At 52.5% G+C, this 15,865-nt stretch overlaps 1 protein-coding gene across 1 annotated transcript in view; it reads left to right on the top strand.

Annotated features, from left to right (window-relative positions):
• Positions 1-15,865, top strand: part of LOC119091556 (uncharacterized) — an 86,600-nt gene that overhangs the window by 32,055 nt on the left and 38,680 nt on the right. The gene's annotated exons all lie outside the window — the stretch shown is intronic.

Below are 15,865 nucleotides of genomic sequence, written 5' to 3'. Positions count from 1 at the left end.
AGTTGATGTGGCTGCAGTGGCAAAGGCCACAGCGCGTACTCCATCCATGCTCAGGTGTCACATGGGCGATGACGATTTATCGCAGGTATACTCAGCTGTTTTAAGTACCGATAGGTCTAAGAAGTCACGTTCAACTGGTGTCAGAGATAGGCTATGTGCGAAGCCGGCATGGAGAGCTTAGAGTACCTCTGAACAACAACTCGGTGAATGTTGACGTGGGCGGGGGCCCTTCCTCGCCTGCCTTCCGTTCGTGAGAGTGCGACATGCATCACAGGGTGCAAAGTACGCCTTATTTTGAAAGGAGTGGAGCTCACACGATTCACGGGGCGGTTGCGCGCCTCTGCTCCCATGTAATGCTCTGCACGCTCGTTGAAGGGAGTTCACGTCTGCCATTGCAATGGACAGTAAGGCGTCTGAAAGGATTCATATCACTCACGGCGCGGTGTTGGCGGCGGCTAACGCGTGATGTGCTCTTCTCCTGCTTCCCTCATTCAATTAGCTTAAGTACGCCTTCGTCGTCTGAGTAACCCTTCTCCGTCCCCTCCCCCCCCCCTCCCACCTTCGTCAGGTTCCACTCGGCAGTGGTCGGCCGGCCGGTCGGTCGGCAGGACGTTGGCTGTCGTTTTTACCGGCTGCTCGGGCGTGATTGGCTCTACGAGTCTCTCCGTGCCACTTGGCCGGTTATTTCGGCTGCAGCCGCCGCCGCGGTGCCCGACGCCAGGGTCGCGCTATCGGCTGCAGCCGGCCCCGCCCATTACTGCCCCCAGACGTCACCCACGCTGACCCGCAGGCCGGCGTGTCGATTCGTGTAGTTGACTGGTGGGGGAGGGGAGGGGGTCAGGAGCCCGCCGCCTCCACCTCCCCAAACACGCGTTTCCAGACGGATCTAGCCCACTTTTTGACGTACGGCATGTTCTGTTTTAATTTACCGTGTCATAAGTCATAAAATACCTTATTTCAGCAGCATAGTGGTCGTGCAGTCAAATATTGTTTAATGAAGAAAGGTTTTATATAGCACTTAACCTCTTCCTCAATTTTTGCAACATAAGACACTAGAAACCTGAAAACATTGGAAGGCCCAAAGCAGCAAGTGTGGGGAGGGGCAAAAGAATGCGAACATAATCGACGCCCTGTCGTGAGGACGGCTGGTATCGTCTGCACGCGTTCACAGGGCTGGTAACTGCGGAGCTGGGAGCGAGACCGCGCGCTGGTAGCATGTCTAGAGCCCGCACGAGTCCCGTCATGTTGTGTGGAGTTCTCTTTATGTTCTGTTTCCGCTTTCGCGTCTCCCATGCTGCCCTGATCTGCAGTCACGTGGTTGCTCGCCCTCCTCCCCCCCCCCCCCGATCCTTCGCCGAATCAGCACCCTTTTCGCGCCAGACACGCTATACTGAGCAGCCGCGCCGCCTAGACAGGATGCCCGGCGGCTGCGCGTCCCAGCGACCTTCCACGAGTGAACTTTGAACCAGACCATCAGCGAATCAAGCGCCGGGAGAGGCGGCTAGCGGGTCTGCTGTAGGCCTGGCCGCCGCGGCCGTGCAGCCACGTGACGGGGGCGACATGGTAGCCCTGTCTGCGTTGCGAATCGATGTTGCCACGCGAGGTGGTGTGTGGTCTGGAAATCGTTAGGCCAAGAGTTCGGCGGGCGCCTGGATGGTTATGATAACAGTTTACAGTCTCGAAATGTGGTGTACGGGCTATCAAATCCTTTACCGAGCTGCGCAAACAGGGTTCTTGGTGTGGTGTCATAAAATAGGCAGAAATGAGCAAGCCTTGTGCCTCGTGTTCTGTATTTGTCTGCGTCAAATTTTGGCGAGCGTTCTATGTATGATGAGCTTGAAGTAGGGTTGTAGTTCCGCAACATGACTTGGGGGGGGGGGGGGGGGCTGAGCAGTGGAAAACAGCGATAGCAAAACCTTTTCCTTATATAGCCAAAAACAAAATTCTCTGCTGGATTTGGCCCACTTCCTTCTCAAAGCTGGAGGAGGAGGGGGGGGGGGGGGCTAGAGTCCAAGGAGAAGGGCTGAAGCCCTTCCAGCTGGATGGGAAACTACACCCCAGGCGTGGAAGTTTTTTGACCGGGCAAGAAATTCTTGCTCAGCTCCGAACACGTCCAGTTGTTGATTATTTTTCGTTAAGTGGCCTGTCGCGATGGGGTTTCTCATTGACCTTGGTCTGCGAGCAGCTGTCATGATTTGACGTCATTGGTTGCCCGTCCGACATGAGTTCCACTACAAAACTTCTGACGCAATTACTTCTAACGACTATTCGGACACAAAAACCTCTACGCGACAGAACTTGTAAAGCAAAAGCTTCCGCACGACGTGGATTCTAATGCAAGAGCTTCTAGTGCGTAAACTTCTACTATGAGACAAAGCTTTCATTGCCAGGAGTTCTACACATCACTGCTAATGCGAGAACTCCAGCGCATAAACTGCGTTGCGGAAAAAAAAAACTTCTGATGCCGGAGCCTCTAACGCAAATGACTTCAATAGGCTTCCATTGGACGTCTGGGGAGTGTGCACCGAAGTACGAGCCGCTTGCTTGCTCACCGACAGAGCTTCTTCATCATCGCTGCGAGGACTAGGTTCCCTTTTTCCGTACTCGGGTACTCTGCTCACTACCACCATCAGGGCATGCGACTGGAAGCTTTACCGGTAGGCCAGAACGAGAAAATAGCCCTCTCGTTGTCTCAAGGTAGGCGCATATTTTCGCGCAATGAGCTTGGACGCGGAGTGGGGACTGAACAATGACAAGTTACGCAAACTACCCCAAAATACGCCAACGAACGGAACTCTCCCCGGATTCGGCCGACTGTGTTATTAAGTTTGGAGGCTTGTAGCCAAGTTTTCTTGAGGGGCCTGGAGCCCATCCAACTGAAAAGAAAACCTCACCCCTATCTCAAGGTCATCTGAGCGACGCAGGACGCTATTTGGTCGACGTTCTTGGACCCTAATCACATGTTTACTGGGTTAGTGGGATCCCTGGTTGACACGGAAAACTCCGTCTGGTGCGGTACAGGAACCGAACCTTTTGGTAACGCAGGGACTACTGGGTCGGGAGAGAGAGAGAGAGAGAGATGAGAGAGAGAAGAGGAGAGAGAGATGAGAGAGAGAGAGAGAGAGAGAGAGAGGAGAGAGAGAGAGAGGGGAGAGAGGAGAGAGGGAGATGCGAGAGGAGAGGAGAGAGAGAGAGACGAGAGGGGAGAGGACAGAGAGAGAAGAGTCATGTAACTGATATAGCGGACCCTGACTCTGTCCCTGTTTCCGAGATCGGACCCTGTCGGGGGGGGGGGGGGGGGGGTCGCTGTCTCCGGAGCCGGGCGCCTGACCAGAGGGCCTCATTACCTCACGGGCCCTCCTAGTGACTCAAGAGGAGTCACTTCGACAGAACTCGTAGGGCCGTAGCTCTCCCCCTGTTTGGCTGCTGGGGTTCTGGCCGGCATGAAGCCCTTTCCAGCGTCGGGAATCCCACACTCAGTGTCGGGGGTCAACGGCAACTGAACAGATCTCCTGTTCAGTGTCCTACTCAATAATGAACGCCTTGACCGATTAAGGGTCCCTCAATGAATCGGAGGCCCCTGAGCGAGGCCGGAAGCGGCTCTCTCATGCACTTGGGTCGTGGCACTGGTCCTGTTGGGCATGTGGGTAGCCAAGCGCCGGGCCCCTGTTAACAAACGGGGTCACCATCTCAGTTCCGGGACCCCTGACTGACAGACGGGCCCCATAATATCTCAAGGACCCCAAAACCATGGCCGGCCCTTGGAACCTTTCAGGCCTTTCAGGTCGGCTGTGGGCTCCCGAACCACGAAGGAGCTTTAGCCCCATTGTATCTGCAACTGGCTGGGATGATGCCTCCCGATTCAGCAAATCATGTGATGCTGTCATATGTCACCTGGGCATGCGTCACGTTGGTCATGCGCCAACGTCTCGAGCTATTTGTTCCATACGGATTGCGTTCAGTTTCCTACACTATAAGTATGTCGTGTGGAAGTGTAGGCCTTATCAATTCTTGAATCAGAGGTAATCGATCATATAACTTGTGTGTTAGAAGTGAGATCGCGTGGAAGCACTGCCGCTTAGAAGCTTTGAGATTGAATTTTGAATTTTTGAATTTGAAATTCAAATTTGAAAAATTGAAATTTAGTCACATGGAATGCTAGAAGTTAGAAGCGCGTTAGAAGTGTTCGCCTAAGGGGCAATGTTGCGCATAAGGTCTTGCGTTAAACAATGTGTTGCGTGGAAGAAATTTCGCATCAGAGTTTTTCGTTAGAAAATTTGTCACTGAAATTTTTGCATTGCAAGTAATTTTACGTAGAAGTTTTTGCATTAGAAGTTTTTTCGCGTATGAGAAATGCTGTATGGAAGTTCTTATGTTACAAGTTTCGTCGTGTAGAAGGTCATGTATTAGAAGTCTGCATTGAATGTAATGCCGTGTATAGCTCTTTGGAAAATTCTGTCGTTAGCAGTATTTGTGTTAGAGATTTTGTTGGCACACCTCCGGCTTGCACCGGTTCTCCTTTAAAGTCACCAGTGGTTGCGTGCGCAGAACCGGTCCGTGAAATTATCGGGTATGCGTTAATGATGTGTTGAGAGATTCAAGATTTCCAGTCGATGAAAGTAGATCGAAGAGCTCATTGATGTGGTGGAGTGGCCGTTACTTCTACTTTCTGGCCGTAATGGCGCATATATGTGCAGAATGATGCTACCTGTGACGCCACGTTGTCACGAGCTATTTTGACCCTAGATTTGTTGGGTGGACTACCAGTCTAATGGGATCTACGTCAATGTGTGCTGGAAATATGAGTGTGTTGGTACTTGCGCAAATCATGTTAGCTGTCTTTAGAATCCATAACGAAGCGTTAACAAGTATCTTAACACATCGCATTAGGCAGGTTCTGGGGAAAATTAAATGTATGATGGTATAAAGCGAAACCAAATCCTGCCATAATATTTGGACGAGACAAAGATATTTGTTTGATATAAATGAAAATGCCCCCTCCCGTGCCGCCCAAGTGTGGCCACCAGGAGTGTAGCTCCCTATTCATTTGGGAGGGGGATCCCGCCCTCTGTCAACCTTGGGACGAAAGTGGGCCAAAGTCGAGGAGAACGCCGTATGTTGGCATAGTTTTCGGGATAGGCTTCGCCACTGTCTACTTAACACTTCCCCCTGCCAACTAAACGCCCCTCCCCTCCAATTGTTTTGCGAAAATACGCTCCCGGTGAGCACATCCGAGCTTGCATTTTTGCTAAGAATCTCGCTTTATGCGAGTAGGTCGTCGCAGTGTCGCGGTGCAGCGCATGCTCACAGACACAAGCCCCAGGCGGCTTGCGGCCGCGTCCAGCGTCACGTGCGATGTAAGCGGTGATGGCGCCCCCGGCACCGCCCGGCACTGATTGAGACTGACACGCAGCAAACGCCGGCGAGGACGGCGTGGGTGACCTTGACCTTGACCCTGGCGCCGAGCAGTCCGCCCGGCGGCGGTGCTCGTCTGCGTGCCTTCCTGCCGGCTCTTTGTGGCGGCGGCGGCGGGCTGTGCCGGGCCGACACGTGCTCGGCGGACCGGCTCTGAGCTCTGGACCGCGGCGCGCCCGGTGTCGTGCGACCACACCCGAGCTAACGCGCCGGAGCAAACTGGCCGGGCCGAGCTAACACGCCCGAGTTACTGGCCGCATCCGAGCTAACGCGCCGGAGCAAACCGGCCGGGCCGAGCTAACACGCCCGAGTTACTGGCCGCATCCGAGCTAACGCGCCGGAGCAAACCGGCCGGGCCGAGCTAACACGCCCGAGTTACTGGCCGCATCCGAGCTAACGCGCCGGAGCAAACCGGCCGGGCCGAGCTAACACGCCCGAGTTACTGGCCGCATCCGAGCTAACGCGCCGGAGCAAACCGGCCAGGCCAAGCTAACGCGTCCGAGCAAACTGGCTGCGCCCGAGCTAACGCGCCCGAGAAAACTAGCCGCATCCGAAAAGTCACTCCCAGGTGCCCTGCCTTCCCCCCCCCCCCCCCCATCTGCTAGGTGGATCCATTTGACCTTCGAAACCCTTGAAACATTATGCCCTCAGCCCAAAATACGTGGTAACGATGATGTCCTAAGCTTGAGGGCCTTCAAAGCAGATAAGCTAAGACATCATGACGCAGAACCATCACGCGTCAGGGCACCTTACATCGAGCGGGGGGGGGGGGGGGAGTTCTTCCAGTCCAAATCCGGAACCGCTCTGCATCTTCCGTGCGTTCACAGGACCGTCAATTGGCAAGGGGCCACTGGCTGAACGGAGTTGGAACTCCTCCCCCCCCCTCCCCTCCTCCCCCCGCTCTGCTGGACGGGCAGCTGACCGAGACCCCCTAGTGGATTGTAAGACCAGTTAGAGACTCTTTTGTGGATTTAAGCCATGGCCCTGTCCAGGATATGATGCTATCATTGACATCCTGCTTTGCTTTCATTCATTTGATTTCTGTATCTTTCGGCTTCTTTTTCTTTTCACGGTCTGCATTTGGCTTTTGACATCCGGATTTTTTAAAACTTTTATCCCTTTGTCTTTATCACTTTTGCCTTTTTGCCGGTCTGACTTTGCACCTGATTTCTACCATTTCGAGCTTTTGTCATTTGGCTCTTTATCCTCTTCAAATTTTGTCTATTGAGTTACTGCATTTGCTTTCATCCCGCTCGACTTCTTGCCGTTTACTTTCTTGCCATTTGACTTCTCGTCCTTTGGCTTGCCATGTAACCGCTGTCAGGGCTCCGGAGCTGGTCTGACCAGGCATCCCGTCCCTGTGCAGTCGGACGCCGACAGCTGCGCTGAGGAGCCGTGCACCGCGATAAATGAAAGTACCCGCTGCGGGGTGACCGGGCTCACCGTGTAGGCACTCGTCTCTGATAGCCTCTGATAACGCCAGGCTCGAGATGGACCGATCGGCGTCAAGTGGCGAGTGTGGCTGCCTTTCCGTTGCCAGGCGGCCTCGTCGAGAGGTGCGGGTATTTTGTGACTGGGTACGCGACGGGAGTCCGACGGCGGGTGCAGTGTAGGGCACAGTATAGTTTCAGCGGAGCTTCTTCGCAACAGCATCGCAGTAGATGACAACCGCTGGTAATGCCTATGATTAAGTGGCTTGATTGTCACGACTCTGGCTGATGTGCCTTTTCAACGAGCCCCACCGGGTGTTCAGTTCCGCCACGGCTGTGTGGGTGACGCTATAAGGAACAATGTTCCAGTGAGTGGCTGCGCTGCCATGGCCTCTAGCGGCCAAGGTTGTGATCCTTCACAGCCGAGCACTCACACATAGGTGAGTGCTCACGGACGCCTCAACTCTCACTCTCCATTACGCAGTCGACAGCACTCCAATAGGCAACAAGACTAATTTTACACGGCGTACGCCTCTTCAAAGTCACTAACGCACGCAATGCCACGAATCTGATGTGTTGCGGTACAAGGTGTTACGGGAAGTGTCGTTGGGACCCGCCGATGCCACTGTGTGCCCGTCCGCGTGCAGTGCTGACCTGCAGCGTTCGACTCTGCTACAAAGCTCCTCGACGGCAGCTGCGGAGCGTTCTGTCCGTGAACTCGAATCGATGCTCCTCAGTTGGCGCAGACGATTACCACTCCCATGGCTGAATGTTACGTTTTGTATGGGCAGTGCGACTGTAATGAATTGCCGTAGCTTTGAAAGGCGACGGAGTCGTCCTGACCCATGACTGTTGGAGGCGGTGCTGTACACGCTGGATGTTGTTTTGTGCCGTCCGAAAAAAATCTTTTTTTTCTTCGACGTAGCGCTTACATATCTGGGTCGTACCGCATGGGCTCAAAGACGATATGCAGCTTCTACAAGAATATATAGTGTAAATCGCAGCGCTTGCTGCGATTTGTGTACTGTTGATAGGGGAACGCTTTTCAGTTAACGCGTGAAGACCAGATGCATGATATCGTCACAGTTTTGAAGCTTATTTGCCAACATTATATGTCAATTTCTCTTCTGATCTTTTTTTACTAAAACGACCCTCTAATGGAGAGCTGGATAAATACTGGTTGGGACAGACAACCCACCACTGATAGAAGGCGTATGATTGACAGGACCGTCCGGTGACTCGGAGGTAGCTGATTCAGGACCTTTCCGTCCCCCAGGCGCGTTGTCCAATATTGGTTAGTTGCGCACTTTCCCTAACACCCGGTCGGTCGCCCCGCAGAAGAACAACTCGGCCGAGAAGACGATGCTCATCAACACGGGCCAGTCAGACTGGCGACGCATCGGCATGATCGAGCGCTACGACGGCTCGCGCACGCTGCCCTTCTGGAACACCCGACAGTGCAACATGGTGAACGGCAGCGACGGCACCGTCTACCCGCCGGGCGGCGATGAGAACACCACCGTCTACCTGTTCGCCCGCGACATCTGCCGCAGCATGCCGCTGCTGTTCGAGAAGCACGTGATGCACAGCGGCGTGCGCACGCTGCGTTACACGCCGCCCGAGGACGTGTTCGACAGCGTCGACACCAAGCCGGAGAACATGTGCTACTGCGTCGGCGGCCCGCCCTGCGCGCCCAAGGGCCTCTTCAACATATCAGTGTGCCAGTACGGTGAGCGATCAACAATCATTGGCTGGGGTGATGGGGGGCCGTCGGAGATTGGGCGGTGGGCGGCAGGGGTCGACTACGAGACCGGCCACTTCGCTCACGCCATGGTTCGTATGGAGGCTATCTTGCGGGAGAATTATAAACGTAATGTCCCGGCTTTTATTCGTGGTTTGTCCCCGTGGCGTAAAGTTGCCTGCGCGCTGTGGCCGAAATCGCGGAGGCTTTCTCAAGATAGCGATGTTTTGGTGCTTATTTCCTGACTTACATTACCCCGCGTGACCTCGGTTGCAGGATCTCCGACGTTCATATCATTCCCTCACTTCTACCTGGCCGACCCGTCCATTCCCGCCAAGGTGGACGGCCTGGCGCCCAGTAAAGAGAAGCACCAGTTCTTCGTGGACATTGTGCCGGTAAGAGAAGCAGCGCTTGTGTGGTCGCAGTCCACACCCAGCGGGCTCGCACAACTGCAACAGACCAATCCTGCCCACTAGATAGGACCCTACCGGCGCATCGTCCGCTGCTGAAGATGGCCAGCAAAGACAGACGTCAGACAGACGGCCGACAGCTCAGCAGGCTAAAATTCGAAACGCACATCAGTGGCCTAGTGGGCCATTGACTTTACGGGGCCGGCGAAAACTGGGTCGGGCGGGTTTTTCGGGGCTCGGATACCAGCAGACCGGTTTCCGTTGCCTGCCGCTCACCCCCCGGTTCGTTCCACACCGCTAGCCCTAGCGTGGGCTGGTTGGTGTATTGGCGTCATGTGCTGATCTGCCGAGTTATCAGTGGCTCACATGTGACGGGTCTCCTCGCACAACGCTTATGCTCACATGTTTCGAAGCACGCACGTTTTCAGATTTGGTACGTGGAACCCAAGGGTGTGTTCGATATTATGTTACAAACATCCACATGCGAATTATGACTCGCGGCATGATTCGCAATGGCGGCACCAGTTGTTGCTAAGTTAAATTAAGTTTCTCGGTTTTAGATTAAGTTTCTCAGAGGCCCCGACAATTGTAACGACATACGTCACGACAAATGACGATAGCTGGCTGCCATTTCATTTTAAGCAGCGTACCGAAGATTAACAGCGTCATTTTGTAGGATGTTATATGATGAGCGGCAATTCCCAATAACCACATAACACTCGACCTGAAAAGCTTAAAATTTTGTGCGCTAAATGCATGTTTATGTCTTTTCAAATGATACCGGGTGGTTTCACTTTGTAAGCCGGCTTCTTGTCCCAGATTGTCTGAACCGTGTACGGTTGGCACTACCTACTACCTGTGCCCCGCTGATGTTCAGCCGATTTTCAGCGCGTGGGTGTATCGATGAAGGCCAAGATCCGCGTGCAGATCAACTTCAAGATCGGCCCGGTTCCGGACGTCCTGTACACACAGAACCTCCCCGACATGTTCTTCCCCGTCCTCTGGATGGAAGCGGTACGTGGACAGCGACTGGCTTCGCCTGCTCTCAGAGGGCTTTACAGCGGATAGTTCAGGTGCATGGGCGTGGATCCATGGCAGGGGGGGGGGGCACCGCTGCTCCAGCGTGATGACAAATAGCACCAGTCCCAGGGTTGGCAGCTACCGGCAGAGATCGCCGACGGCAAAGGTCATTGGCAAAAGGTCAATGGGATGAGGTGTTTTGTTTGTTAATACTTGGGTCCAAAGCGGCTTAGCACATTGTAGCCAAATTTGATACTTGACGGCCTCATGGAATGGACGATTTGATAACTGACGGTTTGATGACATCGGCGTTTGCATGGCATTGGCGTTCTCATGTTCATCAATAAATATGTATCATGTGCATCACTTGATAACTGTGACAGGTTAGGCAAATTGTAAGCCCGTAGACAGTGCCAATGTCGAGGAAAGGTTATGTCCCAACCCGGCTGAGTTTGAGTGCCACTGTACAGGAACTGGCTGGTAATTCAAAGAAAGCTACTGGCACCAAACTGAGTGATTTCGATTCTGTACATATCTGAAATGAAACGTCCTGTCACATTTTTGGTCGTACTGATGTGGTCCGGTGTGCTGTTATTGATTGCATTACCAAAGCGATGTGGTATTAAACTAGAAAGCGGTAAAAATTGCTTCAACAGGCTGAAATGCCATCCATGATAAGCCCACGTGCGTGATATGAGTGGATCAGAATCGTTCTTCCCCACCCTCTGTCCCCACCGTGTCATTTTTCGGAGCTTCCTGCCTACTTAATCGAATAGATCACATGCAGGTCAGGAAAGACAGCGGCGGCATAAGTTAAACGTCCTCTGCGCTTCATTCTCCCAGGCGACGTGGCGTCCTCTGGACGCTGCCAACCGAACAGATTAGGGTGCCAGTTCTAGGAAACTTGAGCATAGCGGCTGCTTATTACGATGCTCCTCTCCCCAGTGAGACGGTTGCATGTGTAGGTGTGCCCACATTTCCGTGTTGTGTCGCAGGGCGTGGACCATCTGCCGCCGGAAAGCATCCAGATGGTGAAGCAGGCGACCGACACGCCCGAGGTGGCGCGCACCACCATGACCGCCGTCACGTTCGTGCTCGGCGCCGTGCTCGTGCTGATCGGCGCCGCAGTGCTGCTGTCGCGCATGCGGCAGAAGCGGCGCGCCGAGGTGGCCGCGGCCTCGGCCGCCGGCGCCGCGCAGAGCAATGGCAAGCCGGTGGAGCTGGCCGAGGTGGCGCCGGTCAACGGCGGGGCGCCGACCAACGGCACCGCCCCCGAGAAGGGCGCGCCGCCGTCCGTCTGAGGGCGCGCCGTGCTTTCTTCCACAAACCGGGGCTTCGTCGGGGACGACGGCACGGCCGCCAGCGTCGGCTCGGGCTCGGTGATGCTGCCGCCGACGCCGCAGCCGGCGGACGCGGTGCGGCCGCTCACCTGCCGCGTGTACGAGATCGTTAAACACCGCGCGCCCGTGCCGTTCGCCCCACCCAGTGCCAACGGCCCGCCGGCGCCGCGCCCCTGGATGGTCGCCGATGCATCGTGATATTATCCTATTTTTAATATCGACAAAATGGAGTGCCTTGAATTTCTATGAGTGTACACTGCTGTCTCGTCGAAGTCAGGGCGCCCAAATAAGGTCACAACGATGCGTAGCCATGCCGTTGAGTGCGATGGAGGAAAGCACGGACTCTGATATTGTTGGTATGAGTGGGAGAGAGAGAGAGAGCGTCTCTCGGCGAGGGCGGTTAGTGGCAAAAGACAAGCGTCGGCTGGCCCCTGCTTGTGCGGCAGAGGAACGCTGGTATTCCGTGCTGGACAATATGGCGTCGCTCCGTGGCGCAGTGGCTGTGTGGCGCGTACATTGCTGCTGTGGATTTCCAGTGCCTGAAGCGGCGGGGGCTCCGCCCACTTCTGCCTCTGACCACCCCGGCCGATCCCTGTTCCATCTGGTGGCGGCCGCTCAAACTAACAATGTCCGGGTCTGTGCATGCCATCTCTGATCCCGATCGGGACGCTCGCTCAACCATTTGATTTGGTGTTCGGGGATGTAGCTCTGTTGGGTGGGCTGGTGTGAACTGTATATAACCCGATTTTTCATTCACCTGCAGCCAACGACGTTTCTCAGGAAGCAAAGACAGTCAGAGACAGCAAAGTATGTTTTCTGTCCTTACACTTCCTTGCACTGATAGTGCGGAAAGCAAATAAGCTCTGAAAATTAACTTGGATGGTAACCTCAGGCTCAACGGTTGATGGTTAACACATGGTTAAAATATGGAAAATAGATTCGATGCCCTGCCTTTGTCACCTAAAAACGCAATGATGTAAGTGCACCATGGTCGTTACGAAAAAGAGTATTATTCACACACTAATCCTGAACCTAAAATTAGCTGTTTCCTCCCCACACATCTGATGTGCATTACCAATCAAACCGCTTTGGTTTTCTACCTCCTCATTCGTAATATTACCTCGCTGGCAAACATTTCCAGTCACGGATTACGCTTGGTCATGGGATGGTGTGCTGTTTGACGGTGGGGCAATATTTGGGTCGAGAGGTGTATCCGGATGTTCTTTTTGCGTCCGGCAGGTCTGAAAATTGTCCTCCAGGTTCGTCTTGAATGCGCCATGCATAGCCGCAGGCACTAACAGCCGTAGCTAGGCATGGCGATGTAAGATACTTTGCCGTGACCACGGCCTGAAATTTGTTGCGGCCAATACCACAAGATTCCGGATGATTTTCCGACCAAACGCGCCTGCCATTTGAAAAAGATCAGGAGGGAACTATATGTAGCATTTTTGGTCATTTTGAACTTTCAACCCAGTGGCGTAAGGTTACCATCTAACCGATGTTTGGTTTTTCCTACCTTATTTCTGGCCACTGACGTGCAAGATGCTTACGACCATATTTGCGGTTGCTTCGCTTACACCAGTAAAGTTGGCTTGATATCATCTGTGTTTTGTCACAACTGCATAGTTCCGTCAGCCGTCGGGCATCGACGGTATCGTGGCCTTCACTGAAACAGGTCTCCAGTTTGTATGACGGGGGCCGCCATTTATCCACATCTTCATATTTTGTGTATTGTAACATGGTGTAATTGTACATTCCACACGTATCGACGGCGACTGCAAATAAACCATGACGCAAAACAAGGAGCTTTAGTGTCCATTTGGAAGCCGACGGAGTGGAGAAAATAAACTGGTTCTTGTTCATAAACAGTGCTGTATTGCAAAGGCTAGCGAGAGCCGACGTGTCTACAATAAACACTCGAGGGGAATGTCCCACGTTTGAAGATGTTAAAACAAGCATTAAGTACAGTGGGAAAGCTCACTTATGGCTGCTGGTGTACTAGAAGTGGAAGAACTGCTCAACTGAACAGAAGCTGTCCATTTAGCAAATTTGCTTGTCGGTACGTCATTGTTTTATTGCGTCATCGTGCCTTCAATAATATTAGCTTAGAGGCAGTTGACGGCCATTTTATCTGGGAATCATGCCCACGAACGCTAGATATGAATTATCCGACAATTATATCTATCCCGGTCTTAATCGCCGCGTGGGCAGTGAAATGGCACGATTTGAACGAGATTGTAATAAGGTCATGGATGCCTGCATGACCTTGAAATGGTCTGTACATCTTAACGGGCGTGTAGCTCAGAAACTAAAAGGGCTTAATTCTTAAGCACGGCGTGGCTGTGAATCACAGCGAATGATCTTCGAGATGGCCATATCTGGCTCAAACCCTACACAAATGTGGAACACTCCCTTGAAACGCGATAGCACGAAACGTAAAATTAATATGAATGTAGATTTAACTTCGTGACAAGCGTTTGCACGCTTCCTTCGCTGTGCTCTTTCTTAAACGAAGACATTTGATTTGGCTATGTTTTGATGCTGCATTCACGGCTCTATGTGCTCTGGGCGCCAAGATATGGCACAAAACGCGAAAATGGTCGCAAATGGCAAAATCACTCTTCCTGGCTCGTACGCGTGTGACACAGGCGAGGGTGGGGGGGCACAGGAGGCACGTGCCCCCCTTAAGTTCCGAGGGCCCCTTCGAGCCTCTCGGAACCTACGGTTAAGGGCCCGATTTGATTGCGCTATTTGGAACCAAATCGCGATTGCGCTATTTGGAAGAGGAACCAAAGCCATGGTATACCGTTCCGTTCAATTCAATGGATAAAAGCTTCATGTTCGCTTATCGTTTTGTTTAAGCAGAATGTTTCAAGCTTTCGTAACACTTTTACACAAACATTGTGGCAAATCAAAATGTTGTATGCATTACAGAACAACGTTGAAAAACAAGGCGAATGAAAACTATTACTTTCATATTAATGAGGTGGGAGTCCGATGATATTTATCTCGCAGGAGCAGCTAAATCAGATTAAAATTCGCAGCTACTCAGAAGGTTTTCGAGAAAACGGCACTATTGGTCAAATCGTAGGCGTCTGATGTGACAATAAGTAAAAAATACAAAAAGGTGGCATGCAGCCTTCAAAAAACGCCGGTGGCAGCCGGGAGCCCGGGTAGTGAGACTTCGACCACGCGCAAAAAGACAAAATTAAACTCTTTTCCTAGCCATGATCTCTGCGTGCCAAAAACGATTATTAAAAGGGTGGCAAATGGAGAGAACGAATCGACGAAGACGTTGGCGTGATTTCTTATGTCAAAATGCTTACAGCTTTGACGGCAGCCTCCTCTATTCAGCAGTGTTTTTTTGTTGAAAATCCTGGCAGTCGCAATTTGTCCAGCAGTCTGTGTCGCAATCGTGCTCTGCATCAACTCGTGATGTGTAGTTAATTTGTAGACGGTGCGTTTGTGAAGGCTATGAAATTGAATTCACGCCTTTACCTGCACTGGGTGCCAGGAAGTGGCCCCAAACGTACAAAAACGCAAAAACGGCCAGTTTCATCATCTCAGCTCGTGTGGACGTGACACGTGCCACACGACACCTCGAACCTGACAAAAATCGATTCCTCGTCCGATTCCCAATTTTGCTGTGCAAATTTCGTGTCGCCACGACCTGTCGTTTTCGAGATTGGGTGCGGGAGTGAACGCTTCACGGCTATCCGCCGATTGGTGGCGAGTTTGCGTCGCCCATGTTATTTCACCTTTGAAGCATGTTTCCAAAAAAGATACTCTAGTGACACTTTAGGACCAGCTACGTCTAGTAATAGCACTGAGTAGTGTTACTGCAGCGCTGTCAACTCACAATAAGAATGATAGCAATTTTAATTATTTTCGAGTCCAAGTTACGTTGCCAACGCTTTGTACCAGCATTAGACTTCTTACCTGCAGTTGTCGCGATCACCCTCGTCATAACAACCACTGGGTCCGGATAAAAGAACGTTTGTGTTTGGCCCAGTGGGCGGCACCGGGTCCTGCTGTCGGGAAGCTCGTTGGTTTAAATTTGAGGCGGTGCATCACTTTAGACCATGGGACGCTTCCATCCCCAAAGCCAAAGTATGAACCGTCAAGAGCTACGTTAGTAAACGCCATCAATGCAAAACATAGGGTAGAAGTCAAAGCCTTAGTAAAACATACCAAAACATGGAGGACACACCAAAGCAATATCACAGCGCCTCGTTTAATTCGCGGGATAAAGCTTCACGCATGCATTTTTATATAACATTCATTACACAGGCGTTTTGAAAAATTCGTGTTACAACCATTACAGAACACTTACGTTGGAAAACAAACAAAACACGCGTCCTTGCTTGACCATGCGCTGGTTTCGCTTCCCCCCAACCAACCCGCGCGACAAACCGCAACCTGTTCGCGGTTCGTTACCGCACGCCACCGGCACTCAAGAACGTTCCCGATGACCGACCGGTGAGTACAGCCTCTTGCAACACACACACT

Source organism: Pollicipes pollicipes, unplaced genomic scaffold, assembly GCF_011947565.3.
Source record: "Pollicipes pollicipes isolate AB1234 unplaced genomic scaffold, Ppol_2.1 Scaffold_3447;HRSCAF=4054_pilon_pilon_pilon, whole genome shotgun sequence".
In the NCBI taxonomy this organism is placed as follows: Eukaryota; Metazoa; Arthropoda; class Thecostraca; order Pollicipedomorpha; family Pollicipedidae; genus Pollicipes; species Pollicipes pollicipes.
The sequence above is the reverse complement of the archived record's forward strand: the minus strand, read 5'-3'. Positions and strand labels throughout refer to the sequence as shown.